This window comes from Vipera berus, assembly GCF_964194415.1.
Source record: "Vipera berus genome assembly, chromosome: 5".
NCBI classification, from domain to species: Eukaryota; Metazoa; Chordata; class Lepidosauria; order Squamata; family Viperidae; genus Vipera; species Vipera berus.
Window position 1 is genome coordinate 29,860,346 of NC_138207.1, and position 26,646 is coordinate 29,886,991.

General features: G+C 40.9%; 1 long non-coding RNA gene across 1 annotated transcript in view; it reads right to left on the reverse strand.

The window, feature by feature from the left end:
• The window catches only part of LOC308668472, a 38,476-nt gene extending 15,097 nt beyond the window's left edge, over window positions 1-23,379 (reverse strand). The window contains exons 1-2 of the long non-coding RNA XR_014026530.1: window positions 23,352-23,379; window positions 7,811-8,005 (exon numbers count right to left, since the gene is read on the reverse strand). This is a non-coding gene — a long non-coding RNA (uncharacterized lncRNA). The remainder of the gene's footprint in view (window positions 1-7,810; window positions 8,006-23,351) is intronic.
• Window positions 23,380-26,646: the final 3,267 nt, after the last annotated feature.

Consider the following 26,646-nt stretch of genomic DNA (forward strand, 5'->3'; position numbering starts at 1 on the left):
TGGAGATGACAGAGGAAAAAATGATAAGTATGAAAAATGTTCACACCGACACCGTTTTTTTGCATTCCTACGGAAATAATAGCGGTAGGGGTAGGGTTAAGGCTAGGGCTAGGATTAGAGTAGAGGAACAAAATTGCTTGATTGTGAATGAAAACTTTATTACAGTAGATACATCAGAAATCCAATAGCATGAATCATTCCTGGATAGAAACATTTTAGAAAGGGTAAGGCAATTGGAAAGATGCTGTTTTTTATATCAAAAACAGAATGTAAAATCTAATACATTCCTCCCAGAATCTCTATGGATGCCAGCATCAGACTGAATATCTAAATTTGATTTATGATATTACTCAGGCTCTAGCACACAATAAACAGAGCAAACATAAATCAATAAATACACTTACTTTGATGCTTGATTATAAAATCATAAATCAGTTCTCACATTTTTATCAGAGTTGCAAGGGGTCACAAAATAGTAAGAATTAGTATACAGAAAGTTACAGTACTCAATTTTCCAGCAAGCTCTCCACAGTCAGGTTCAAGAAAGGAGATGGCTGCAGCTGTCAGGGTCCAATCCAGAGATCAATGAATTTGTAAAACACGTGGCTCCAAGGTAAGCTTTGTTCTAGCAGGGAATTGGCCTTTGCAAGCAGCGATAAATAGTCAAGTCCTTTGCATCCCCCATACCAAGTAGTTGAAGCCAAGCAGCTTTCACTTTGCTAGAATTCAGAATTCAGAATTCAGTTTTGTAGCGCTTCAGTTTTCATGAGGCAGCTTCCTCTGCCAAGAGCATCTTTTGGAAAGTTAAGGATCCTTGCTGTACAAACAATGTTCTCTGTATAAAAAAATGATAGTAGCCAACTTTTGTTTTTATTAGTGCAGTACAGGGTGTATGAAAAAAGCCATCTCTTGACCAGGCTCATAATTATTTGTTGATGCTTGTCTGATATTTGTTTTATTCTTGATAGTGTGTTTTATCTATTTTATTGTATCCTGTCTAGAGATACTGATGTAAAATGGGCGGCTCAGTGGGTTAGGACACTGAGCTTGTCGATCGGAAGGTCAGCAGTTTGGCGGGTCGAATCCCGAGTGCCGCGTAACAGAGTGAGCGCCTGTTACTCGTCCCAGCTTCTGCCAACCTAGCAGTTCGAAAGCACGTAAAAATGCAAGTAGAAAAATAGGGACCACTACGGTGGGAAGGTAACAGCGTTCCGTGCGCCTTTGGCGTCTAGTCATGCCGGCCACATGACCATGGAGATGTCCTCGGACAAGCGCTGGCTCTTCGGCTTTGAAACGGAGATGAGCACCGGCCCCTAGAGTCGGAAACGACTAGCACGCATGTGCGGGGGAACCTTTACCTTTTTTATAAGATGAATGAATGAATGAATGAATGAATGAATGAATGAATGAATGAATGAATGAATGAATGAACGAACTGGTTTCAGCCATGTCCAAGAAGCTATAAAAGTTAAGAAATCTTCCAGTGGGAATGGAGAGTTTTTCCTAATGAGGAGAATTAAAAGGAGCATATGCTCTGAAAAAAAATGTCCCAAGGAGCAGAACAAGAATATCAAGAACATATGAAGACAGAAAATTTAAGAAATCAGAGGAAACAATAAGATAAGAAGTAAAAACTGTGCTTAACATTAATACAAAAATTGCAGAAAAAAATATACTCAAAGGGCCTTCTACGCAAAAATATATAACTTGTCTCACAAATTAGGTTCAGTGTTAAAGCAACAGAATAAAAGAAATGTGCACCAATTTTAAAAAAAGAAATTCTAAGCAGACCTTGGAAATTATAAGTTGATCATCTTAGTATTGGTTCTGGGCCAAATTAAAAAATGGAAATCAAAGAAAACAATTAAGCACACAAAGAAACAAGCCTTGTGGACACAAATCAGTATCAATTCTGTTAAAGAAACTTTGATTAAGTAATTGAACTGTTAAGAAATAGAAGGAGTAGGAATATAGGTAGTCCTCAACTTACAACAATTCAGTCACATTTGAAGTTACACTGAAAAAGTAACTTACAGTCATTTTTCACACTTTATGGCCGTTGCAGCATCCCCATGGTCATGTGATTTACATTTGGATGTTTGACAACTGGTTCATATTTATAATGGTCACAGAGTCCCAGGGTCATGTGATCACCCTTCATGAACTTCTGATAAGCAAAGTCAATGGGAAAGCCAGATTCATTTAACAACAGTGTTACTAATTTAACAACTGCAGTGATTCTTGCCACAAATGTGGGCAAAACTTACTTAACAAATTTCTCATTCAGCAACATAAATTTTGGACTCAGTTGTGGTCATAAGTTGAGAACTACCTGTAATGAATGTCCTTCTCAGTGAAGAAAAAGGAAGAAGTGGAGTATATTTATTTATTCAACATCTATAGACCCCCAACTCAATCAAGTGCCTCTGGGCAGCTTACAATTCTAAAATTATAATTTTAATTTAATTTTATTAGATTTATATACCGCCCTTTCCCGAAGGACTCAGGGCGGTTTACAGGGCATTTTAAAATCACACCAATACAAAATACAAAAGTTAAAAGACAATTAAAAAGATTAAATTATCCCTGAAAATAAAAACCCCAGTTAAAAATTCTCAGCCTGGGCCGGAGAGCTCAAAGAGCCAAGTCTTCAGGTCCCGGTGGAATGAACGCAGGTCAGGGGCAGTCCTGAGCTCCACGGGCAGCTGGTTCCAGAGGGCAGGCGCACCCACAGAGAAGGCCCTCCCCCTGGGTGTTATCCGCCGGCAATCTTTTACCGGCGGCACCCTGAGAAGACCCTCCCTGTGTGAGCGCACTGGACAAAGGGAACTTGATGCTGGCAGCAGGTGTTCCCTCAAATATCCCGTACCCAAGCCATTCAGGGCTTTATAGGTCATCACCAGCACCTTGAATCTCACCTGGAGGGCAACCGGAAGCCAATGCAGCTCGCGGAGTAGAGGTGTTACATGGGAGTATCGGGAAACCCCCATCACAACTCACGCGGCCGCATTCTGCACCAGTTGAAGCCTCCGAGTGGTCCTCAAGGGCAGCCCCATGTAGAGAGTGTTGCAGTAGTCTAAACGGGAGGTCACGAGCACATGAGTGACTGTGCGTAGGTCATCTCGGTCCAGGTAGGGTCGCAACTGGCGCACCAGGCGAACCTGGGCAAAAGCCCCCCTGGTCACGGCTCCTATATGATCTTCAAAATTGAAGATAAAACAATTAAAACAAGTTTCTCAAGGATCTGTATTGAGATTACTACCATTTACCTTGTTAATAAATGTTATTAATTTGGAGATATAATAAGATGGAGATAATATGTTATTAATACCCTACTAGCCATCTACATCTACATCTCTGCTAGAATATAGATATTTCCTTGGGTAAAAGAGTTCTACTCTTCTTGGCTAGTAGACATATCGAGTTTTCAAATCCAAGCAAACAACATTATTTCATGTGGGGATCCTCACTTAGTGATGGCTGCTACTAAAAGCACCCATCCATCAGACTCTTTAATCATCATGCCATGCCTCACTGTAAGTATCAGTAATAATTTGCTAATTATCAATTCACTCAGTCAGTGAATAAAAATCAACTGATAGGACAAAATCTAAAATAACTGGAAATCCCCATACCAATCCCAAATCAAGACCATGCATTAATTGCTGTGATAGTTGCCACGTTGGCAGCCTTCTAACAACGGCATTTTTTCCCCTCTTTCCATAAGAAGCATACATCCCCCATCAGTAAATTACTTCCTCAGCAACCAAACACATGTAGGTTAATAACAAGGGAAGTTTAGACTGGGCACCTCCCATTCTGATTTCAGCAAAAAACAACTCAGTTAACTTTGTGACATGCTATGGAATCCAGTCAAGGAACCAGCTGCCAAATGTGAAATCTATTGCTTCCAATACAATAAGCAATTGGTATAAAATTATCAGTTGCATTTCAGCTGTTAGTTCTTATTGATTCACTTGAAAAGCCCATACGTCGGAAACTTGACATCAAGCTGGAATCCACACTACTTTTTAAACTAATTAGGGAGTTCCGACCTCCCATCGCTGTCTCCAAGTTTGGGAGGCAGTCTGGCAAAGAGTTGGGGAAGGTCCCATAATGGAGGGAGAAAAATTGCCTGAAGCCAGCTCCCCGGCATCAGCAGCCACCCCAGGGGGGGAAGGGCAAGTGAAGAAGCTGACAGGGAAAGAGTTTCAGCAATCCTCCCAGCTGGGAACTAGACCCAAACAACCAGGAGAATTGGTCTGGTCATCAGAGTGGATTAAGCCCAGCGGAGACTCCAGGTGCCTCGGAGCAGCCAGGCCAGCTGAGATTGAATACTTGGGTGAGTGGAAAATCCTGTCTGCAGATCAGACTGCCTGCCAGACCCAGGAGTCCCCTGCCAAGCCCTTCAAACCCATAGAGACAGAGGACCCCAGCCTGGGGCCTCTGCAGCAATGGGAGGTTGGGAAGCCCCACAAGTGAAAGGCCAACAACCTCTGAGCTTGCCCCAGCTAATAGAAGCCTTGCAACCGCTGGGGGTGATGCAGAAGCCTGGAGATTAGGAGCTGGTGGGAGGACAACAGCAAGGGTGGCAGCAGCAGGACCCAAACGTGCAACCCCTGAACATACAGCAGGACCAGTCGGGCCAGCAGCAGGGGGGGCCCTGGCAGCCATTAAATCAGCAACCAGAGTGGGCCCAGCAGCAACTGGAGACACAACAACAACAGGGGGAGCTCTGGCAGCCAGTGAATCAACAACCAAGGGGGGGACAGCAGCAATGGTGGCCCCAGCAGCCATTGAACCAACAACTAGGGTGGGGCCAGCAGCAATGGGGCCCCCAGCAAGCAATGATGATCCCACCCTTCAGAGCAACCTTCAATGGGGACCCAGGGAAACTGATTTTTTTCCTCAACCAAGTACGCTCTCACTTGAATCGCTGGGGTCACTTTTACCCGGACCCGGGTGTGATGATCGATGTGTTTGCATCCAACCTAGAGGGAGAAGCATCTGAATGGTTGAACAATTTATATAATGAGCAGGCCCCTGAATTGGAGGACCCCCACCTTTTCCTCCTGGGCCTTAGGGAAAGATTTGAGGACCCATCCATTGCCCTCAAAGCGGAAGAACAAATCCATAAGAAAAAGCAAGCTGGTCAGCCTGTCCTAGAGTATGTGCGGGAGTTTCGAAAGATAGCAGGTCAGATAGAGAACAACTCTGCCTTGATTCTGCATGATATAAGAAAAGACCAAAGGAAACTTGGGAAGCTTTCAAGATTCAGTAATAGCCTTGTGGTGACTGATTCCTGAATTGACCTACTTTGGAGGGCTGACAGACACTTACTCATTCTTGTTGCCCTACAGACCCAGACTATCTTTGAAATACAACTACAGGCCATAGTACTTTCTGATGTCACAGGTAACTTCATTAAATCTTCGGTCACAAACACACTCTGCCTGCTCAGAATGTTTGGCATTGTACTATTGCTGAGACTGTTAATGGCTGGTTCTTATATTCAAACCACATCACAGAACATGAAGAACTTATACAGTTCACCACTGTATGAAATAAGGCATCCATTACATGTCCTAACTGACTTTGAAACAAAATGGTTACAACGTTCATGTTCATTTGGGCCACCTTTGATTCCCCAAAGTATGCAATGCAGTGGTATGTGGAAATGACCTTGGGAGACAGGGCAAGGAGAGGCAGCCAGGGGGATAGTCAGATAAAAGGCAGCTTAACCTGCAGCAAAAACAGAGGCTCAGAAGAGACCATTTCTAGCTTTTTGTACTGTAAGAGAGATGGGCAGAGGATTTATTTTCAGATTTGAAAGACAAGGTAGACAAAAAAGGAAGCATGACCATATAAGCTATTTCTATTTTACTGTAAGTTTACATTAACAGAATCTAGGAACTCCCTCCCCCTCACACCTGTTGCCTGGCTTTCATCTTATTGTCCTATCTCCTAAGGTCATTCCCATATACCAATTCAATATAAGATTCATAACCTACAAGGCCTCATATACCCCACACTCTGCAGCAAGTGACAACTATTTATCTTGAGTGAGCTCATTTTGTTTGTTCGCTTGGTGTTTCCATTTATATAATATGCCAACTCTGAGCAATTAAAACAACTTAAAAGCACCAATACAATAAGAAATAGCAGCAATAACTGAAGGTATACAGTAAAATGCATGGAAGGAAACTAGAAGCAAACAATAAATTAACAAGGGTGTAATGTACTGGCCTTGTATATGCTGAAAGTGCTTGTTTGTACCGTTTGCTAATTGTTTAAGTTCACGTGTATGTTTGTAATGGTTGCTGGGCCAGCCTAGCCTGGCTGTCTCCAGCTGGCTAAGTAGGTCTTTGGGTAGGAAACTACTGCTTTAAACCTATTGGTCGCTGCCTATCGGCCAACCATATAAATAGCTGCACAGCAGCTCCTATGTTGCTTCTGTTATGTTCTGACCTTCAATAAAGCCTGTTGCTGTTTGACTCTCCGTTTCACTCAATGCCTGCAAAGAACTGACTAGACAACACTGGCGATGAAGGTGGGATGTACTGCTTCATCGTAAGATCCTGAAGCCACTAGGGGTGAGACCAGCACAGAGCCTAGTATGGAACAGCGTTTCCCCCCCCCCTCGGTCTGCCTAGCAAACCATGCTGGAGACCAAACCACCCTGAGGATCCGTCCAAGGGCCTACCCAGAAGCTAGCAGCATGAGGCAATATGAGACACGAGCCGTGACTTCTCACCATGGCGAAGGTTGGAAAGCTCAAAGAGTTCGACGTGACGCACCCGGAGAGATGGTCCTACATTTCCCATGCAGACAACTATCTGTGTGCAAATCAAGTCAACGAAGATGGGCTGAAGGCCATGACCCTCCTCTGCGTGTGCAGCCCAGCTACCTTTGATATTGCTAAGAACTTGGTTGCCCTGGTACTGTTGGAAACCATCACATATGCAGACCTAAAGAAGAAGCTGTGCAACCATTTTGAGCCAAAGGTATCAGTGATAGCATGGAGGCATGCTTTGAACAATGCGAACATCACCCTGGCGAGTCAGCAACAGAATTCATCGCAGCGCTTCATCAAGCATCGCGACTCTGCAATTTCTCCGACTTAGAGGAGTGACAAAGAGACCTGAGTCTGTGGACTCAAGAACTGAGAGCTCCAACAAAAACTCCTTGCTAAGGAGACTCTCTCACTACAAGAGGCCTTAAAGGAAATCATGGTGGACAAAGCCACCAGAGGGGCCGTGAAGGCATTGTGACCCTCCAAAAGCGCGCCAACTACAGAAACCGTCCACCACGAGGACACCGAATGGTTGGAAGACACCGACTCCAATCACAAAGTTGACAAGATCCAGCAGCACCACAAAAGGGGAACGAGGCCATCTGACAAGGTAGTTCTGTTCCTGAGGTGCTTGGGCTGCGGAGGCCACCTTCAATGCATGGATTGCTGTTTCAGAACAGCCACATGCTGGGCGTGTGGAAAACCAGGCCACATTGCCACCATCTGTTGAGGTCACCAGAGGGACCGCCAGCTGGACGAGCCATTCAGGAGAGGTACCGGGGCCCTGGGGCAACACTGAGTAGGGTTCTGCTCCAGCTGCCAGAGCATTTTCCACATGGGCACCCACCAACCTCTTAAACAGACGTTGCAACTGCAGGTCGAACTTCAAGGAGTTCCATGTAAAATGGAACTGGACACAGGCTCCGCTGTGTCCATCATCTCCATCAGAACTTTTCGGCACGTTTGCAGCCGTAGTAACAGATGGGTCAAGCTATGACCATCTAATATTCTACTTACCTATTTCCAGAATTCCAGAGTGATGGTCAAAGGCGAGGCCACACTTGTGGTGAAATTCAAGGGGTTTTCAGGCCCACTAGATGTTATTGTGGTAGATGGCCAATGTACGAGCCTCATAGAGCTTGATTGGTTCAATGCATTGGGCATCCAAGTAACCGGCATTCACCGGACACAAACGACAGACTTGTCTTCCATCTGCAAGGAATTCAAAAATGTTTTTGGCTCAAATTTTGGAGAGTACAAGGGCCCTCTGATAGCTTTTAAACTTGATCCCCAGGTTGTGCCAATCCAGGTTAAGCCCCTCAGTGCCATTTGCGTTAAAGCATAAAATTGATGCAGAGCTGGACAAACTTGTTAGTCAGGGAGTTTTGCAGCCTTTAAACAGTGGGGAGTGGGAGACCCCCATTGTGATGCCACTCAAGGCCAATGGAAAGATAGAAATATGTGTACCATTAACTGGGCATGCACGGGCTTCTGGACGTCGTAGTCTCCGACAACAGAGCCCAGTTCACTGTGTCAGAATTCTAGGCCTTTCTCAGGGCCAACCTCATAAGGCATGCCATATCGGCTCCCTTTCACCTGTTGTCAAATGGGCAGGCAGAATGGATGGTTCATACAACCAAAGAGTCCCTCAAACACATTACTACAGGGGACTGGCACCACAGGCTGGCAGATTTCTTGTTATGCCAAACATACAATGCCTTGCACAGCTACAGGCAAGAGCCACACAGAGCTTCGCTGGGGCAAGAGGCTAATAACCAAACTGGACAGGCTGCACCCCGACAGAGTAGCCTCCAACATGGCACGTCTGAAGGCACCTTGGAACTTACAAGTGGGGGACTGGGTTTGGACCCAGAATTACAGGCAAGGGCAGTTGTGAGTGGCAGTGAAGGTTGTTAAGGTGTCAGGACCACTCTCCTATGAGGTGGTGCTGGAAGATGGGTGAGTCATTTGCCGACATGTTGATCAGTTGCGCCAGCGACTAACAGAGCAGTCGCTGGCTCAGGACTCCCATGAGGGACAGACCTTGAGTTCACAAGCCCACATTCCAGCAGAGCAGTCTATACAATCTGAGACATTTCATGCACAAGAGAATGGGGACAGGGCTGTAAAAGTGCTTCCCCTGGGGACACAGGCTGGACCACAGGAGATGGACAGTCATCTGACACCCAGTTGCAGCCCTGCCAATTTCACGGCACCTTTAGACTTTAGTTTGGGCTAACCGGGACAGGCCAGCCATAGGGACTCGAGTCATTTTGACTCCACCGAACCGCAGAGCTCGGGTCTACCCAGCACAGCAGGCAAACAGGTAGACCGGGAGTTGCCAAACAATGTTCCAAAAGAGCACGAAGTCCCCCCAAGTACCTACAAGATTTTGTAACCAAATAAGAAGTATCGACATAAGTTAGACTGCAAGATGCCATTGTGGGCAATTCCAAAACACGCAATAGAAAACATAAACGTTGGTTTCAAGCATGATGTGACTACGTATAAGGAGATTTTAAGCTTGGAAAGAAGTGTTTGGTGTTTAAAGCCGTATAATCTCTTGCGAGATGAGAAGATTGTTCAAACTTGGTTTCAATATACTCAGTTACGGGCCAGGTGGAAAGAAGATCAGAAAATTGGTTTTGCAATGACTGACGAAAATTTGATAAAGCAAATTAGAAACCAGGGTCCAGCACATATCAAACGGATATATCTTGCATTGATAGAAATTGACTCAGAAACAGAACTTGTTAAAGATTGTATGATAAAATGGGCCCAGAATTTAATTACAGCAGCAAGACTTTTAATAGGTCAATATTGGAAGAAGGAGGAACTGCCGACTATAGAAGAATGGACTTTAAAGGTTTCTGACCTGGCGGAAATGGCAAAGATCTCGGCTTATTTGAAAGATCATTCGCAAGAACGTTATATTATGGAGTGGAAAAAATGGATTGAATATATCCAGAACAAATATGGGACTAAAAAGTTTCATTTAGCATTTGAATAAGTCTTCCTTTCTATTTTCTTTTCTTTTTATATGTATATTAGTATTGCTTGTAGTTATCTTATCTGAGCTAGAGAGTGATAGATTTAAGAATTTATTGTTGGTAGCATATGGATGTTTATTATTGTTCTTTGTTTTTATACCTTGTACTTAGCTCTGGGAAGTCGGGGGGGGAGGGGTAGGGAGGGATAGGTAGGGGTGGGGGGAGGGGGGATGGTTAAAGATAAAATGTATTTTAAAACTTTTCAATAAAAAAAAAGATTTTGTAACCAAATGAATGTGTGTGCTATCCAGGGGGAAGTGGTGTAATGTACTGGCCTTCTATATGCTGAAAGTACTTGTTTGCTTGTACCGTTTGCTAATTGTTTAAGTTCATGTGTATGTTTGTAATGGTTGCTGGGCCGGCCTAGACTGGCTGTCTCCAGCTGGCTAAGTAGGTTTTTGGGTGGGAAACTACTGCTTTAACCGTATAAATAGCTGCACAGCAGCTCCTATGTTGCTTCTGTTATGTTCTGACCTTCAATAAAGCCTGTTGCTGTTTGAACTCTCTGTCTTGCTCAATGCCTGCAAAGAACCAACTACACAACAAAGACCTTGCAGGCCCAACTAATCATCCACACCTCATGCTATGCTGCTCAATTCTACAATTCCACAATCAGTATTAATATTGGAGCCAAGAATTTTACGTTTCTACCCAAAGTTCTGTGAGAACTTTCTGAATGACTTTATATGTTCCTTCTCCCCCATTCTTCATTGTTAACAAGAAAGATACATAGTTTAAGACTAGTAATTCCTGGATTCTGTAATCATTAGGAGCCACTATCCTCTTCCCATAATTTCTGGTTTTTAGAATGGTTACACAAAAACATTTTGTGTTTGAGTATGAACTTCCACTTTCAAAATTACTCTTGGTAATTTCTTTTCATCACTTTTTCCTACTAGGGACTATCTTAGGAAATCTTCAAAATGTGTTCTATTTTGACAACTACTTATTATCTAGAATAACAATAACTATCCTCATATGGGCCTTCTATTGAAAATCCAAAATAGCAAAGAAATAACCAATTGTTCTGGCCAAGCTGCACTTAATTTAAAATACGTATGAGATAAAGTATTTTAAAAGAAACAGAAAAGTCTGTAGCATTGACTTGTTTTCACTCTCCTATCTGAAAGAGTGCACCTTAACCTTTTTTCTGAATGTTCTGCATTATTTCTTTATAGTGTCTAGTAATCCTCTGGAACAAAGTTATATTCAGGAGAATGCAAGATGGTATCTAAGCAACCAATACCACTTGGTCCTGTATAACACCAGAAGACTCCAGATGTTGTAGGAGAGAGAAGTTGCTCTGCTGATGATGGTAAGTCGCATATCTGAAAAACTTACTCTTCTATGGAGAAATCCACTGAAATAATGATACCAGTGTCCTTTGATGAAAACATTCATGAATTCATGTGCACTTGAGTAGAAATCTAAATATTGATATTAAATAAGCCATATCTAAACTTTCAGAGAATTAAGGGAACTATGGTGCTTAGTACTGTTCTCCTTGACATTACTTTTTTTTTACTATTCAGTTTTTTTATTCTGTTTATTATAGCACTGTTCAAATCCTAAATGGTTATGACGGCAATTTCACATTCCCTCAGAGGTTGATTTTTCTGGTTGGCCGAGAGTGAAGGGCAAACTGTTTCTAATTCAGGCATTTTTAAAAAGAGGTGTTAAGCTTTCTCAAAACAAGAAAACTATGGCCGTTTTAACCCATATGACTACCAAACTGAACTAGAACATAAGATCCTAAATATATCTGACTTAAATCTCACTGAATAGAATAGGTTCCTATTCTATTCTATGTATATAATGTTATATTCTAACAATTATGTATATAAACAGTTTTCATATTACTGTCAAATTATGTGTTTCTTAAATTTGCTGCTGACCTTTTTCCTAAGGAGATCAAAGGAATCACTCTTCATTTTATCCAACATGCTTATGATTAGATTGAACAGAGGTATGGAGATTGTATGAGCTCATAAATGGCTGGGGCTTGGGTTTTCATCCAATGTTTTAATCCTGTACCACACAGGTGTTGCTGGTTCAAGTATGTACCTTCTTGGATTATTTTATTTGTGCTTCCAACTAATATTTCCTTCAATAAAATGGAATTTCTCCCCTTTCACATTATAATTTTTTGCAGAGTAGAAAGGCTTAATGGGAAGGAAGGTTGAGGAAAATTTCTGTGGTAAATGAAACTGGTCACAGGCAATCTGGAGTATACTATTTGAATGTCATTCTTCCGAACATGAAGATTTAGAGAATATCCTTAATCCACTCCCTGTTCTCAGTCCTGCCACTTTGAAATGTTATGAACAAACTTATTCTGAAAAACGTTTCTTGAAAATGAAGTATATTTTGGACTGTAGACGCGCTTGGTAGTTAAATTTCACTATTTTTTTGTCAGCCTAAAATGGTTGCAGATAAAACATTCATAAATATAGTTGCTAAAGCTTATGTTTGTGGATTAATGGGAAACATCAGCTTTCTCTTTTCCTTCAATATGCCTGTTTGAGTTGTTCCTGATTTTCTTAGCTTAGTAGTGTCTTTTTTGTTTTTCACCTGAATGTATTTAGCAGACATTTACAGGTAAAAAAAATCAGGGAAGTCACTAGATGGAAAGAAAGAGGAGGCTATCTATATCTCTGTACTACCTTATAACTTGTACCTGGATATTGGCAGCACAAATATGGCAATACTAACTAAAGAACACCCCTTTAAAACTACAGTACTTTGTTTTTATTTCCAGAATTCTTTGGCACTTTCTATACATTTCTGGAAAAAAATTATTCTTCTTTCTCACTTACTACTCTGATCCATATATTATGCTGATGCAGTTCAAGTGACGTAGTCGTTCTTCCCAGTGTTAACCACAAGCCATATTTATTCCTCTCATTTGATATTTTTAACTCAGGGATCATCTTTTTGTGATCAGAGGCCACCCTCTGAACCTCAAAGTTACAATAGTGATAGAGTAATGTCACCAGAACAGGGATAGATTTAGAAGAGTATAAGCAAAATACCGCTTCATGGATAACTGCCTTGTTGTGGTGAAGGGTTTTGCATAATTCAATGAAGCTATGAGCTATGCCATGCAGGGCCACCCAAGATAGACAGGTAATAGCAGAGAGTTCTGACAAAACGTGATCCACTGGAGAAGGAAATGGCAAACCACTCCAGTATATTTGCCATGAAAACCCTATGGACAGTACCAAAAGGCAAAATGATATGACGCTGGAAGATTAGCCCCTCAGGTCAGAAGTTGTCAAATATGCTACTGGGGAAGAGCAGATGGCTAGTTCTAGTAGCGCCAGAAAGAATGAAGCGACTGGGCCAAAGCCGAAAGGACGCTCAGCTGTGGATGTGTCTGGTGGTGAAAGGAAAGTCCGATGCTGTAAAGATTTTTTCTCCATAGGAACCTGGAATGTAAGATCCATGAATCAAGGAAAGCTGGACGTGGTCAAACAAGAGATGACAAGAGTGAACATCAACATCTAAGGAATCAGCGAACTAAAATGGACAGGAATGGGTGAATTTAATTCAGATGACCATCAGGTATACTACTGCGGGCAAGAATCCCTCAGAAGAAATGGAGTAGCCTTCATAGTCAATAAAAGAGTAGGAAAAGCAATACTGGGATACAATCCCCAAAATGACAGAATGATCTCAGTTCGAATTCAAGGAAACCATTCAATATCACAGTAGTCCAAGTCTATGCCTCAGCCACCAGTGCTGAAGAGGATGAAATTGACCAGTTCTATGAAGCCCTACAGCACCTTATAGAACTAACACCTAAATGTAGAACCCTACTTTTTTCACCAGCGAGTTTGATTTTGTTAGATAACACCCAATGTTCAAGTCTGTCAAGATCCTTCTGTATCTTAAGCCTATCTTCTGGAGTGTTGGCTATTCCTGCCAGCTTGGTGTTGTCTGCAAATTTGATGAGTTCCCCATCTATCTCCTCATCCAAATCATTGATGAAGATGTTGAAGAGCACTGGGCCCAGAACAGAGCCCTGGGGCATCCCACACACACTTCCCTCCATGTAGATACGGTTCCATTGAGGACCACATGCTGAGTATGGCTGGTCAGCCAGTTACGAATCCATCTGGTGGTGATCCTGTCTAACCCACATTTTTCTATCTTATCAAGTAGTAGGTTGTGGTCTACTTTATCAAATGCCTTACTGAAGCCCAAGTAAATTATATTCACAGCATTCATCTTGTCCACTAATTTTGTCACTTGGTCAAAGAATGCAATAAGATTTGTCTGGCATGATCTGTTTTTGACAAACCCATGTTGGCTTTTGGTAATGACTTTGTTTGCCTCTAGGTGTTCACTGATTCGTTGCTTGATTATCTTTTCCAAGATCTTCCCAGGTATTGAGGTCAGGCTGATAGGTCTGTAGTTTCCTGGATCTATTTTGTTTTCCTTTTTTGAAGATGAGAACTACTTCAGCTCTTTTCCAGTCCTCTGGTAGTTCCCCAGTGCTCCAGGATCTTTGAAAGATATAGTTCAGTGGTTCTGAGATCACATCTGCCAGTTCCTTCAGAACTTTGGGATGTAATCCATTTGGTCCTGGTGGTTTGAACTTGTCTAGGGTGGAAAGGTGCTCACTTACCATTTTTTTGCCTATTTTAACTTGTGCTTCTAATCTGTTTTTTATGGTACTGTTTTTGATAGGTTGGACTGTTTTCTCTCTTTATGTAACGATAGATGCAAAACACGAGTTAAGTAGGTCTACTTTCTCCTTGTTGCTTGTCACCTTCTTGCCACTTTCACTCACTAATGGAACAATCATTTCCTTGACTTTTTTTCCTGTTTTTTACATATTGAAACAAGCTTTTTTGGTTATTTTTTATTTTTGTTGAAAACCTTAGCTTTTGAGTCTTAGCTTTCCTCACCTGATCTTTGCATATCAGGCTATTTGCTGATACTCTGCCTTAATTACGTGCCCCTCTTTCCACTTTTTATACTTGTCCTTTTTGTTTTTCAATTTATCAGAGAGTTCTTTATGCAGCCATGCTGGTTTCTTTTGACAATTGTTATATTTATTCTTCCATTGTATTGTGCTAGACTGGGCTTTTATAATCTCAGTTTTCAAAATTTCTTAAGCTTCTTCAGTTGTTTTCCCCTTGAGGATTCTCATCCTTCCTAAGCTCTCTCTGTTTATTGAAATTAGTTCTCATAAAGTCCAAGACCCTATTTTGACTATGCTTGTGCTTGCATAATGTTGAATTCCAATATTGCATAATTACTCCCCCCACAAGGTTACTGTAGCTTCAACACCTTCTATTATTTCATCTCTGTTAGTTAGAATTAAGTCCAATATCGCTGATCCCCTAGTTCCCTTTTCTACTTTTTGGGTTACAAAGTTTTCTGCTATGTTTGTCAGGAACGTTTTTGATCTTCCACTTTGTCTCCCAGTTGATATCAGGGTAGTTAAAGCCCCCCATTAATATTGTGATGTGTTTCCTATATGCCTTAATTAACTGACTGGCAAAAGGTCCATCTATTTCCTCTGTTTTTTGGGGTGGCCTACAGTATATACCTATGGCAATGTCAGTTTTTTTCCCCTTTTGTTGTTGTTAGCTGCGAAGTCATATCCGACCCATCATGACCCTATGGACAACGTTCCTCCAGGCCTTCCTGTCCTCTACCATCTTCTGGAGTCCATTTAAGCTCACACCTACTGCTTCAGTGACTCCATCCAGCCACCTCATTCTCTGTCATCCCCTTCTTCTATTGCCCTCAATCTTTCCCAGCATTAGGCTCTTCTCCAGTGAGTCCTTCCTTCTCATTAGGTGGCCAAAGTATTTGAGTTTTAGCTTCAGGATCTGGCCTTCTAAAGAGCAGTCAGGGTTGATCTCCTCTAGGACTGACCAGTTTGATCGCCTTGCAGTCCAAAGGACTCGCAGGAGTCTTCTCCAGCACCATAGTTCAAAGGCCTCAATTCTTTGGTGCTCAGCCTTTCTTATGGTCCAACTTTCACTGCCATACATTGCAACTGGGAAGACCATAGCCTTGACTATACACACTTTTGTTGACAGGGTGATGTCTCTGCTTTTTAGTGTGCTGTCTAGATTTGCCATGGCTTTCCTCCTGAGGAGCAAGCGTCTTTTAATTTCTTGGCTGCAGTCCCCATCTGCAGTGATCTTGGAGCCCAGGAAAATAAAATCTGTCACTACCTCCATTTCGTCCCCATCTATTTTCCAGGAATTGAGAGGGCTGGATGCCATGATCTTGGTTTTCTTAATGTTAATTTTCAACCCAACCTTTGCACTCTCCTTCTTCACCCGCAACAAGAGGCTCTTTAGTTCTTCTTCACTTTCTGCCATTAGAGTGGTATCATCTGCATATCTTAGGTTGTTGATATTTCTTCCAGCAATCTTAATTCCAACTTTTGATTCATCTAGCCCTGCCTTTCTCATGATGTGCTCTGCATATAGGTTAAATAGGCAGGGCGACAGTACACAGCCTTGCTGGACTCCTTTCCCAATTTTGAACCAATCAGTGGTTCCGTGTCAAGTTCTCACTGTTGCTTCTTGGCCCACATATAGGTTTCTCAAGAGACAAATAAGATGGTCTGGTACTCCCATCTCTTTAAGAACTTGCCACAGGTGTTTTTTTAATCCCATTTATATCCCGCCCTTCTCCAAAGACTCAGGGTGGCTTACACTCTAAGCACAAATCATTGTGCTTAGCAATAGCCTTCATTCTATGCATATGCCTGCTTATTAGGGCTTTTGGGGGCCCCCAAGCGGCATTATTACAAAGTCAGCTTATTGGCCCCAACAATCTGGGTCCTCATTTTACCTACCTCGGAAGGATGGAAGGCTGAGTCAACCTTGAGCCTGGTGGGATGCGAAACCATGTTATGATCCACACGATCAAAGGCTTTAGCATAGTCAATGAAGCAGAAGTAGATGTTTTTCTGGAACTCCCTAGTGTTGTGACTCAGGGCCAGCCTGTGGTTTCGGCAGCCGGCTCAGATGTGTCGGATGACTCAGATGAGGGGGAGGAGGACCGTGTGGGAGACGAACCGGTTGATGATGGCGTGGAGGCTTGGCAGAGTTCCCAGCCGGGGCCCTCTTCTCAGCTGCGTGAGCCCGATAGTGCGGAAGATGATGACCCACAGCTGGCCCTGTTCAAGGACGCCCGACGCAGGAGGCAGTCGAGCAGGAACAAACAAAGAAAGAATGTGGGACTCCTCGGGAGGAGGCACAGGGAGACCACGCCCTGAGCTCTCTATAAAAGGAGTGTTTGGGGAGGGGCTGGTTGCTGAAAGCAACTTTTCCGCTTGAGAAGACAAGCTCTAGTGTTTTTGTTAACTGCGTAATAAATCTTGGCGGATGCCTTTTAGCCTTGGACGCTCTCCAGTCTCTTCTTTCTAAATAGGGGTTTGCCTTTACAAGGCCAGAGGAGGGCTGGTTCAGAACACCTAGCTTTCTCCATGATCCAGCGTATGTTGGAAATTTGATCTCTAGTTCCTCTGCCTCTTTGAAATCCTGCCTGTACTTCTGGTAGTTCTTGATCCACATACTGCTGGAGTCTAGCTTGTAGGATTTTAAACATGACTTTACTAGCATGAGAAATGAGTGCAATGGTGCGATAGTTTGAACATTCTTTGGCACTGCCTTTCTTTGGAATTGGAATGTAAACTGATCTTTTCCAATCCTGTGGCCACTGTTGAGTTTTCCAAATTTGCCGGCAAATTGAGTGCAGCACTTTTACTGCATCGTCTTTTAAGATTTTGAATAGCTCAGCTGGAATACTGTCACCTCCACTAGCTTTGTTGTTGCTCAGCTTTTCTAAGGCCCACTTCACTTCACATTCTAGGATGTCTGGCTCGAGGTCAGTGACCACCTCACTGTGATTATCAGGGACATTAAGCTCATTCTTGTATAGTTCCTCTGTGTAATTTTGCCACCTCTTCTTAATCTCTTCTGACTCTGTTAGGACCCTGCCATTTTGGTCCATTATCATGCCCATTTTTGCATGAAACGTTCCCTTCATCTCTCCAATTTTCTTGAAAAGATCTCTGGTCCTCCCTATTCTATTGTTTTCTTCTATTTCTTTGCACTGTTCATTTAAGAAGGCATTCTTATCTCTTCTCGTTATTCTCTGGAATTTTGCATTCAATTGGGCGTATCTTTCTTTTTCTCCCTTGCCTTTCACTTCTCTCCTTTCCTCAGCTATTTGCAAAGCTTCCTCAGACAGCCATTTTGCTTTCTTGCATTTCTTTTTCTTTGAGATGGTTTTAATTGCTACCTCTTGTACAATGTTGCGAATCTCTGTCCATAGTTCTTCAGGCACTCTGTCTATCAGATCTAATTCCTTAAATCTATTTGTTACCTCTACTGTATATTCAACAGGGATATGATTTAATTCATTCCTGAGTGTCCTAGTGCTTTTCCTTATTTTCTTTAGTTTAAGCCTAAATTTTGCAACAAGAAGCTCATGGTCTGAGCCACAGTCAGCTCCTGATCTTGTTTTTACGGACTGTATAGAGCTTCTCCATTTTTGGCTGCAGAGCACATAGTCAATCTGATTTCTGTGTTGACCGTCTGGTGATATCCACGTGTAGAGCCATCTCTTGGGTTGTTGGAAAAGAGTGTTTGCTATGACCATCGTATTCTCTTGAAAAAATTCTATCAGCCTGTGCCCTGCTTCATTTTGCACTCCAAGGCCAAACCTGCCTGTTATTCCGGTTATAGCATTCCAATCCCCCATGATGAGAAGCACATCATTTTTTGGTGTTAGTTCTATAAGGTGCTGTAGGGCTTCATAGAACTGGTCAATTTCATCCTCTTCAGCACTGGTGGTTGGGGCATAGACTTGGACTACTGTAATATTGAATGGTTTGACTTGGATTCGAACTGAAATCATTCTGTCATTTTGAGGATTGTATCCCAGTATTGCTTTTCCTACTCTTTTATTGACTATGAAGGCTACTCCATTTCTTCTGAGGGATTCTTGCCCGCAGTAGTATACCCAGGGCTTTTTTTCTCATAGAACGCTCAGAACGGAGTTCCGGCACCTTTTTTGGATGGAACCTTGTAGGATAGGCAAGGCGGGTTGTATGGCATGTGTGAGTTCCGGCACCTTTTTCTTTTACAAAAAAAGCACTGAGTATACCTGATGGTCATCTGAATTAAATTCACCCATTCCTGTCCATTTTAGTTCGCTGATACCTAAGATGTCGATATTCAGTCTTGTCATCTCTTATTTGACCACATCCAGCTTTCCTTGATTCATGGATCTTACATTCCAGGTTCCTATGGAGAAAAAATCTTTACAGCATCGGACTTTCCTTTCACCACCAGACACATCCACAGCTGAGCGTCCTTTCGGCTTTGACCCAGTCGCTTCATTCTTTCTGGCGCTACTAGTACTAGCCCTCTGCTCTTCCCCAGTAGCATATTGGATGCCCTCCAACCTGAGGGGCTCATCTTCCAGTGTCATATCTTTTTGCCTTTTGGTACTGTCCATAGGGTTTTCATGGCAAAGATACTGGAGTGGTTTGCCATTTCCTTCTCCAGTGGATCACGTTTTGTCAGAACTCTCTGCTATGACCTTTCCATTTTGGGTGGCCCTGCACGGCATAGCTCATAGCTTCATTGAATTACACAAGCCCCTTCACCACGACAAGGTAGTAATCCATGAAGGTAATCCTTTTTACATTGACCCAAATGCATTCAAGACAGTTTTCATCATTGTTGTGCTCTATTTCTGTAGATATATAGTTATTTCTTATATATTCTTATATTTCTTATATCTACCTCCTCTTTTACTTGGTCTGTTCCTTTTAAATAATCTAAATCCCTCTAGCTGTATGTTCCAAGCTTCCATAATGGCAACAATATCATATCTGCCCTCATTTACTTAAATTTCTAATTCACACTGTTTATTGCTCATACTCTGTGCATTGGTATATAGACACTTGAGTCCTTTATCACTGTCCCTGGATTTATTTTCTACATAACCTGTGTGCTGCCTGGTATTTCCTTACCACCTGTTTGATTAGTGCATTGGTAGGGCACTCACTATTAAAATTCATTGATACATGTGTATTCTTAATACATTTAATGCCATGCATTCAGATCTGATTGTGTATCTGCAAATGATACTTTCAATTTATAAAATGAAAATAACAGCTGTCTGGTATGGTACAGATCAGGATTAGCAAAGTAGCAGATGGGGAAGAATGTTACTTAGTTGTCCCCTCTAAAGTGCATTCTTATTCAATGAAAATGAGACCATTGTAGGTTGGAAAAATTAAAATAATGCTTCTTGAATGTCATAGTCCTAATCCCAGTCTTTCCTCTTGCCTTTATACAGCTGTTCTACTTTTCCAGAATTAGACAAGTTAATTGCAATTATGCAATTAATTGCAATTATGCTATTGGGAAATGTCTGACCTCAATATTATTGACATAATGATGTCTGGTCTTTAGTGTTAATAAATCCTGGCAAATTTACATATTTAGATCCACCTGAAAGCTTGTCCATACAACTGTATTTCAGCATATTAAGCAGTTATTGACTTTGATAAGGTGCTATGCTTAATAAGATGTGGAAAGTTCAGATCACTTCCCTTAAATATTGCCACCTAGAGAGATCTAGGCAGCTTGCCTTTTTCATGGTAGCCCCTGCTCTGTAAAACATGGTTCCCCCTTACAGAAGTCTATAAATAGCTGTCTCTTCCCCCAAGCAAAAGGTTAAAATACAGTTGGGAAAAGCAAAGAAAATTTGGTTGTGCTGCCAGGTTACTTTATTTTATTGTTTTTTGCTTTATGTTTTTATGATGATTGGCTTTATATAACTATTGTGAGCAACCCAGATTTGTGGCTCCACAATGAGTGACCACACCAACCTTATAAATAAATCCAATCACTTTTGCCTTGAATAGGAATGCTTGAAATTGTAATTTAATAAAATGGAAAGTTACAGGTAACACGTATGCAACTGGACTGTTGTTTTTTCTCCCTGAGAAAGAAGAAGACATTTTGTTTCTCAACCAAGAAGCTTCATCAGTTCTGGCAGGATGGTGCCCATCCATCACCCTCACCATCCTGCCTCATTCATGAAGCTTCATGAATGAGAAACCTTCTTCCTCAGGAAAAAAAACAGTCCAGCTGTTTTTTGAAAAGGCACCTTTGAGATAACTATGACCTGGATGACTGAGAATCTCCACAAACTAGAGCAATTTAATTGGATTAACAAAGGGTTGATTCACTGAGTGTGAACTTGTAGTTTTTGGATAAACTATTGTTTAAACCGTATCATGAACAAGTGTGATATCACTGGTTAAAAGTATAAAAGATAAATTAGAGAACGCCAAGCATCAAGCATTATTGGAATATATCTCCCCTTTTCCCAATTTTGAAGCTGGAAATAGAGAGTTGAGACCATGTGTAAGAGGAGTAAACAGATACCAGGGATTGCCTTTTTCTCTATATTGACTTTATGCTATCTAAATAAATTTAAAAATATTTTTAAAATATAAAATGTTAAAGGGGACAGGAAGCCTGGTACCTTTAGGAATATTGCATGTTGGCAACTCTGGATGATAAACTGGGGATATCAGCCATATAGAAACATGTTATTGTATGAAGGACTCAAAGGAGATTGGTAGAAATGAAAATGCTGGATTAATCAAAACAAGGGGAAAATGTGTTGTGTGTGCGTGTGTGTGTTTATGCTGGGGAAGGGAAACATGTTACTGAGGTCCTTTGAGAAAGTGCTCATTGAATTGTGAAATTAATCATTACTATGATAAATTGTTTATCTGGCCTACTGGGTGACAAAATCATTCATGCCTTTCAACACACTCTGTGCTGCCTCTTTGTGCAGCTGTAAGGTGGTTGCAAAGTAAAATTTATTTTTAAAAAAAATAAAAAGCAAGTATATGACTTTTTAAAGAGGAATGTGCTCCAGAGATCCCCTGACTCTCCTATAACTAAACCTTCCAAGGGAAGTCCAACAGTAATGAAAGAACTACTTTGTTAAGCCAATCTATGGATTCTCAGTGGTCTGGTCCTCACTTATTGCTGCTTAATGTCAGGTCAGTCTGTACTAAGCCCTCTCTTACACATGAGTTTATCATAATATATTACCAAAACCTGGTTGAGCTCAGAAGGGCTGTTGCTTTCTTAACATAGGCCTGAGTTTAGGTTTGGCATTAGCAGCAGCATCAGGGCACAAGGTTAGTAGCTACTTTATTTGGAAAGCTCTGATGGCAGGCACAGGCACTGCACCACAGATAATTGCTTGTTACATCTTATTTGTGAAACAGGGTACTAGGGAGTACTTGGGCTTGCTGAAATTATACTGGCCTCCATGCTGCGCAGCAACTTCCTTGCCTGATCTGCTTTATCACATTGACTGGTTGGCAATTGAGTCCCCTATACTGATGTTTCTATGGTATTTCAGTCTCTTCTCTTAGGGGACTGAAGCAGTTAAGAGTTTATGGGGCAAGAGCAATGGACCTGTCCCAGATTACTGGAACCTAGCACATACAGGGGAGGAGTTCATGTATTGAGTCTGGTTTTTGTCTCAGAGCAGATGTACTGTAAAATTTGACCCTTTTTGTGGTTGGATCGTTCCCTGGTAGTTCTGGAACTTGCTAAGCACATTGATTTGTGCTTAGATTGTAAGCCGCCCTGAGTCTTCGGAGAAGGGTGGGATATAAATGGGATTTTTAAAAAAAGTGTTGCTCCTCATTGCAGAGAAGTAGGTCCTATTATTTATGCTCAATGCATCTATTTTGTTTCCTGCGGGTTCGTGGAAAGGTTCTTGAATCTCATGTGGACTGTTCAGTATTTGCTTCCTGAAATGAGGGAATGAGGGAACATTGGAAGCCTTGCATAGGATTGCTAAGCAACCTCCATATTTATGCTGATCCCATGAGTTGCTTGGATTTCCAAAGAGTTCTGGGATAGGAAGCCTCAGAAGATAAAGATGAAAACAAAGACTAACCAAACATGAGTATGAACTCATACACATATCAATGAAAGAGCATTGGAAACTTATTTAAATTATCCATAAGTCAGTAACTAAAAAAGGGTCTGTAATATTCCCACTGATCGGTGTCTTTTAAAAAGGCCTTAAAATATTATCAGAATTATGCTAAGTTGGCAATGTGATAGTTTAGTGCTTCAATTGATTAAATGAGATAAATGTATCATTGATTCCTCCCCCTGTCAATACTTTTTTTCTTATCCTCTCACTTTACCCGTTCTATACTAGGAATTGAATTTGCTTTATCTACACCAAAAAAAGAATACTCTATATCAGACATATCAAACTCGTGATGTCATGTGATGTCACACAATGTATCATGACTTTTTCCCCATTGCTGGCAATCGGGTGGACGTGGTTTCAGTGTGACGCATCCAGCCCATGGGCCGGCAGTTTGACATGCCTGCTCTATATCAAATAAAGGCCCAGCTTGCTTGCTCGCCCTTCCCCCCAAAACACGCCGCTCACTCACTCACCCTTCCTCCAAAAACAGACCACTCGCTCTGTCTCTCCTCACTGTTTCAGTAAGAAAAGCTTCTCTTCTCGGTCTGCCCCTTTTATACCTTCTCTCTGCCCTCCTCCTCTTCTTTCTGGGTGCACCAGAAGCTCCAATTATCATGTTGCCACATGCGCAGATCCTGGGGATTCTGCCAAGCTTTGCAGCTCCAGCTGATCTCCTCCAGGTCTGTGCAGTTCTGCTTTAACTGGTTCCCTCCCCCACTACAATTATCTAGGGCTCACATGCCACCAGCCAGGTGCTAAAGTACCACCAGTGATACATGTACCACGGGTTGAAAAGTCCTGTGTTAGAAGATTAAGAACTAAGGGTTGTTTTTTCAATCAAATGGCATACACAAACTGTGCTATCTTCTAGAAATGCCACAGCTTTCAGACTCAATTCAATGTAATCTGCTTCATTGTGCCTTAGCGTGTTGTATGAATGCAACAAATTCAGTGAAAAATATTTTCCTTATATTCTGCAGGAAATTATCTATCAATGCAGATAAATTTATACTGAACATTATTTAAAATATATGAAGTATTGCTGGACTTGGAAGCCTATGGTAAAGTTAATGAAGTTTGCAATGTCACCATCCCATATCTGTTTATTCAGAACTTGGTTCCAATTAAGTATGCATAAGCATGAAGCTTGACATAGCTTCATTTTCAAAAAGATTGTTTGTATTCAAGATCTTTAAAAGCTCATATAGATATACTGTTTAGTTACATGAATATGGATTGACAACAGATTTGCCAGTATTTTATATGTTTTCAAATACAGGTCTTCATTGTTGATTCATAGCATGAAGAGCCAATCAGTTTAGCCTTTATTTACTTCTCTTTTAGCAGATTGTTACCTGGTTTTTGTTTTCTTAAATTCTGGTGATACATTTCGAAGTAAGACATAAATTACAGCATTTGTTATCTATTTGAGCTTTAATGATAGGGTAGATATACAATCAGCTTTCTACCAAATATATTCCATTCAACAATATGAGAAAATGCATCCATTCATTTTTTTAAAAAATAATCAACTTCAAGACGCAAGCTTGCAATGGTAAGACTGGATAGAGCCCATTATCTAATCAGTCTAAAGCATTTTGTGATTATTTAAAAAGATGAACTGATGCATGTTTAGGTTTACAAGGATCTTGTAAATTTAGAATAATTTGTAGGCAGAAACAGTAGAAATCCACAAAGAGATGCTAATACTTTCAGCATGTGTAAAAACAGCTATTCCAAGCAAACTGCAGAACCCCACTACAGTTTTCAGCATCTTAGGCAGTAAAGTAATTATCTTGATAAGTAAGTAAGTAGTAAGTACATACATACATGTATCATACATACATACACACACATACATACATAAAACAAATTAAGTGATACTTTAGGGAATCATTTTGTCCAGAATCAGCCTAAAAATTTCTGGATAAGCACTGACTTGTGGGAGTCAATGTTTTTCTTTAGTTATTTTACAAGTCATAAAAAGGCTCATTTAGTGTGTATCTCATATCCTATGGACATCATTAACATCCTTAGAAATGTTGCACTGTGAGATTGGTGGAATGATGAAGAAACATGAAATGACTCTTAAAGGAAGTGTAATGTACTGTGAGAGATGTTAAGAAAAAGCATGCTTATGCCATGATAATTATAGATGTTTAGCAGAGATAATTGCTATGCTGCCTTCAAGATTTGAGAAAGGATATATTTGTAAGTATCTTACCAACCTGTTAACAAATGAGAAGAAAAATTAGCAGTAGGATATTTAAGGAAATGCACATTGAAACTACCTATAGCAAATTAGGGTGATTATGCACTTTCAAAAGGCTGAACTTCAACCAAGTCTATTTATCATTAGTAGGCCAATTCTGTATCTGACAAATAACATGCCATTTTGAGTAACTGCACAGGCTAGCAAGTCTAGTTGTCAATGTCTTATCTTGATTTCTTCTAATTTATTGTTTCTTTTTAGCAGATTAAACAGACCTATATATGAGGAAGATAAATTTAGGAAATGACTTATGACTATATCTATGTAAAGTTTCAAAGGGGCACTTTGCTTTGTTTGACACCAAGAACCTTTTCAGACCTGACCAGTTTTGTTAACCAAGACAACCTTCCTCTACTCCCTCTCAAAGAGGCCATGTTGGTGTGCTTCACACTTTTATTGCATTGTCCAGCAGTCCCAAGGGCAGGAAATGGCAGGACTACAAAATAAGATAAAGCAAGTATCACATTATAAAATACAATTTAAAGTTATATGTAGAATAATTATATGTAATAATACAGTGATACTTATACTCTAGATTAAATTTGTTGATTGCTTATGTGTAAGGGGTTTAAGACATGCCAACACATGTACATGAAATGTTCTTCTGAATTCTGCATCCCAAACAAACTTCTAAAAAATAAATGTCAGAAGTTAACCTTTCCCCCAAAGTAGTCTATATCATTTTATTTATTATTATTTTGTTTATTTATTAATTACCTAATTAATATCAAAATCATATTGTTACATTGGGTTCTAAGATTTTTGGGTGGGTGGGTTGCCTGCATATTTGTTGAAGTTACTAAATTTTACAAACTTCCATTTGTGGTTTGCTTACAGTTGTTCTGGGTTCAGCTCAACTTACTCTATAATATAAATCTGCTCCGCAAGCTTAAAAAACAATTTGATTATTTTGGATCACTAATCACCAAGCAAATGTTTTCCTTTGCTTTTATATTAGTGTGGCTTGATAAGTTTATCTTTTATTACTTGATACATTTTTATTGTTTTATGTCTGGGTTTCTTTTATACTTTTTTAAAAAAATCAAAATGATAAGGATACAAGAATGACATAATGCAGATGTCAATACTGCAAACATTGGCATGATTTTGCACTGCCAGTATAAGAGGCAGCCTTTTGCTTTAACTGTTGGGTTTTGAATCACTAAAACACAGGAGAAATGCAACCCAGATGTTTTAACAAGATAAGGGAACTGCTTCAGAAGGGAAGTGAAACTTCATGTGTTGAATTAATTGGTAAATGTGATTCATGATGTGTAAATAAGGGAGGGAAATTCTGTATGATGTGGGGGTGAAGGGCAGGAGAATTCAGATTCTGGCATCCATCCATGAGTGCCAATGCTTCATTTCATTATTATAGACTTTTTAGATAAAACAATGCCTGAATGTTGTTTGAACTCTCTCATTAATCGGAACCATGACAGCATATTCTTATGAAGGAATTCTGGAGATAAAGAAAGAAAAGAAATTAACCTTTC